Raw genomic sequence first — 4214 nt, 5'->3', positions numbered from 1 at the left:
AACCAATTGACCCCAGGGGTTTCCCATTGTTTCAAAACTGCAGAAACCTTTTTAAATAATGACTTCTTTGGCTGGCACGTGTCTCTTGGGTAGTTAATTATCACTTCTATTACTAATGCCACCTATCCAGTTTCATGCCTGTTGATTAACGTTCAGTCAAAAAATGCTGCATTACCTTACGAGTTAATTACTGAAATATAAAACAATCCAATTGGTGTCAGAATCCTTGGGCATTGAGGCCAATAACAACACGGAGCTCAGATAAGCACGTGGTAACCTATCAACAGGGGGCAGTGCAGCAACGGATAGATCAGCGCCTGCTGTACAGCGCTCAGCCTACAGGGGGCAGTGCAGCAACGGATAGATCAGCGCCTGCTGTACAGCGCTCAGCCTACAGGGGGCAGTGCAGCATCGGATAGATCAGCGCCTGCTGTACAGCGCTCAGCCTACAGGGGGCAGTGCAGCAACGAATAGATCAGCGCCTGCTGTACAGCGCTCAGCCTACAGGGGGCAGTGCAGCAACGGATAGATCAGCGCCTGCTGTACAGCGCTCAGCCTACAGGGGGCAGTGCACCAACGAATAGGTCAGCGCCTACTGCACAACTCTCAGCTTACAGGAGGCTGTAAGCTGAGAGTTGTGCAGTAGGCGCTGATCTATTCGTTGGTGCATCGTTCACCTGAGGAAGGAGGTAGCCTCCGAAAGCTTGTGAATTTAAAATAAAATTGCTGGACTATAACTTGGTGTTGTAAAATTGTTTACAATTGTCAACCCCAGTCCATCACCGGCATTTCCACATCATGCTTACAGGAGGCAGTATTGCTGCCTAGTATTATTTGGCACACAGTTTACCTCTAATTTTAACTAAGAATAAGAGCGGAGCGCCGGGACAAACGATCACCAGCAGCTCCCGATTGCAAAAATTTTGCTTCCGAAATCTCTTGATATCGATTCCGCACGGATAAAGCTCAGGCGCCTCTTCCGTGTGCTATTCACAGCAGAAACCCTTTTATCGAACAACTTCCGATGCTCGGACCTGACCGGCCGGAGCACACCGTCAACTCAAGGTAAGAAATCCGCAAAATCGACCATGCAACCTCCCCGAGTCTCTTTCTCCATAAGAGCAATAACTCTGCCGACATGTTCCCCGAAAACTCTCCGTTTCTTCACCGAATTCTGCAGTTACCGAATGTTAAAATATTATGCAAAATACGCGAAGGATTGTGGGATACGGCCCTCCCAGCGCAGTGACCATCCCGCCGCTCACCGAGAGGAGGCGCGGCAGAGCAACAATGGCTCCCGTTGACTGAGTGCAATGTTTTGTATGATCTTCATGGCCAAGATGGCCATTGTTGGAAAGCCTGGCCCAGGCTTTCTGCTCAAGTTATGCCAACTCCGGGATGTAACTGGAGCTTCTCTGTCAGCATAACTGCTCACCTCCACAGGGACACAATGTACAAATCTCCAGAGAAATGGGGGAGAAACATGCCCAACATGGCCCCTTTGTGTGCAGCTGCATCAAGCTGTGCGTAGGCCCTCGGCGCGCAAACACAAAGTGTCACTACGTGCTGAGTTTCGATCTGTCCCCGGTGTTGAGAAGGATGGGCCTGGCCACACTGCACAGACGCTCCATCCAGTTGGACTGTTCCGCCCCACCTGTCCTTCGTAGAAAAGTTTGTGCAGATAAACACCTTTGGCCACAAGGTGATCAGTAAGTGGTCCACAAGTAACGTCCTCGAGACCCTGCAGGAAAAGGAGATGGTGGATCCTGTTGGTTGGTTCCCCGAGCAGACTGTCAAAGTTATTTGGCAGAACGCCTCATCGCCAGAGCTTTCAAACAAGCACCAAGACCTAGCTTGGCTGGTGGTGAGAAGGGCCCTTCCCGTCAGATCCTTCATGCACTCCCGGTGTCTCAGTGCCACCGCGTACTGTCCCCGAGGAGGCTGCGGTGGGGATGAGATTGAGGACAGCTCCTTGCACTGGAAGACCAGCAAGTTTCGGGCAGACCCTCGACCGAGTGTTGCAGACTGGCACATTCCAAGGTCCAGGACTATGTGCTCAGAGATGCACTGAAGCTCAGTGCAGCCGCCACAAAGGTTCTGTGGGGAAAGGCCACAGTTTAGAGCCCTCCCGCCATTATATACAGAGGGGCTGTAATCAGGGAAAAAAAACCCCAGGCAGAATTTAAAATACAAATGAATGTAATGAAATGTAATGTACCTGTAATCAATAAGCTGTATTGATTGTAATGCAATGAGGCACCCTAGAGTATCATGAACTGTAATTATCAGATTATTGATTACAGATTTATTACAGGTACATGACATCAATTTGAATTTTACATTCTGCCCGGGGTGGGGGGGGGGATTTTCCTGATTGCAGCCCCTCGGTATACAATGGCGGGAAGGCTCTGTATTGTTTGAATCATATTTTAACTGTATCTTATGTATCTTGCAAATTGTATAATCTGTATTGTCTATGTTTGAAATGTGATATGGTAACTGTACTGTATATATTGTTACAAATTTTATGAATAAAGTATATATATTTTTTAAAAACTGCTCACCTCCGGGTGTTGGTCAGTTCCAGCGACGAGACATTCTGCCAAATGGCATCGATCGTCTGGTCAGGAAGCTGCCCGATCAGATTCAGCCTCTCCTTTCCCTGCAGGACCCTCAGAACATTCCGTGCAGTCCACTGTCCGACGGCCTTGTGGTCGAAGGGGCTCCTCCTCAGGAACTTCTCCATCTGCGACAGGTGGTGGGGGACGGTCCAGCTGGATGGGACATCCTGTGTCTGCTCGGCCAGACCCAGTCTTCTCAGTGTGGTGGGACAGGTAGAAACTCAGCACGTAGTGACACTTGGTGTTTGCGTACTGGGGCTCTACACACCAGGGTGTATTGTGGACAGTGGTGAGAAGGGCCCTCCCAGTACGGTCTTTCATAGAGTCATACAGCACGGATAGAGGCCCTTCGGCCCATCGTGTCCGCGCCGGCCATCAGCCCTGTCTACTCTAATCCCATATTCCAGCATTTGGTCCGTAGCCTTGTATGCTATGGCATTTCAAGTGCTCATCCAAATGCTTCTTGAATGTTGTGAGGGTTCCTGCCTCCACAACCCTTTCAGGCAGTGAGTTCCAGACTCCAACCACCCTCTGGGTGAAAAAGTTCTTTCTCAAATCCCCTCTAAACCTCCCGCCTTTTACCTTGAATCTATGTCCCCTTGTTATAGAACCCTCAACGAAGGGAAAAAGCTCCTTAGTATCCATCCTATCTGTGCCCCTCATAATTTTGTACACCTCAATCATGTCCCCCCTCAGCCTCCTCTGCTCCAAGGAAAACAAACCCAATCTTCCCAGTCTCTCTTCATAGCTGAAGCGCTCCAGCCCTGGTAACATCCTGGTGAATCTCCTCTGCACCCTCTCCAAAGCGATCACATCCTTCCTGTAGTGTGGCGACCAGAACTGCACACAGTACTCCAGCTGTGGCCTAACCAGTGTTTTATACAGCTCCATCATAACCTCCTTGCTCTTATATTCTATGCCTCGGCTAATAAAGGCAAGTATCCCATATGCCTTCTTTACCACCTTATCTACCTGTTCTGCCGCCTTCAGGGATCTGTGAACTTGCACACCAAGATCCCTCTGACCCTCTGTCTTGCCTAGGGTCCTCCCATTCATTGTGTATTCCCTTGCCTTGTTAGTCCCTCCAAAGTGCATCACCTCGCACTTTTCCGGGTTAAATTCCATTTGCCACTGTTCCGCCCATCTGACCAACCCATCTATATCGTCCTGCAGACTGAAGCAATCCTCCTCACTATTTACCACCCTACCAATCTTTGTATCATCAGCGAACTTACTGATCATACCTTTTACATTCATATCCAAGTCATTAATGTAGACCACAAACAGCAAGGGACCCAGCACCGATCCCTGTGGTACCCCACTGGCCACAGGCTTCCAGTCACAAAAACAACCTTCGACCATCACCCTCTGCCTTCTGCCACTAAGCCAGTTTTGTATCCAAAGTGCCAAGGCACCCTGGATTCCATGGGCTCGTACCTTCTTGACCAGTCTCCTGTGGGGGACTTTATCGAAGGCCTTACTGAAATCCATGTATACCACATCCACTGCGTTACCCTCATCCACACGCCTAGTCACCCCCTCAAAAAATTCAATCAAATTAGTCAGACATGATCTTCCCTTGACAAAGCCATG

General features: G+C 49.4%; 1 non-coding gene across 1 annotated transcript; it reads right to left on the bottom strand.

Moving 5' to 3' along the window:
- Positions 1–875: 875 nt before the first annotated feature.
- LOC137340969 (U11 spliceosomal RNA) lies at positions 876–1010 on the bottom strand. The gene has a single exon (XR_010966927.1). It is a non-coding gene; the product is annotated as a U11 spliceosomal RNA (small nuclear RNA).
- Positions 1011–4214: the final 3204 nt, after the last annotated feature.

This window comes from Heptranchias perlo, chromosome 22 (genome assembly GCF_035084215.1).
Source record: "Heptranchias perlo isolate sHepPer1 chromosome 22, sHepPer1.hap1, whole genome shotgun sequence".
Lineage (NCBI taxonomy): Eukaryota > Metazoa > Chordata > Chondrichthyes > Hexanchiformes > Hexanchidae > Heptranchias > Heptranchias perlo.
Note: the sequence above shows the minus strand (reverse complement) of the source record. Positions and strands in the feature narration are given on the sequence as shown.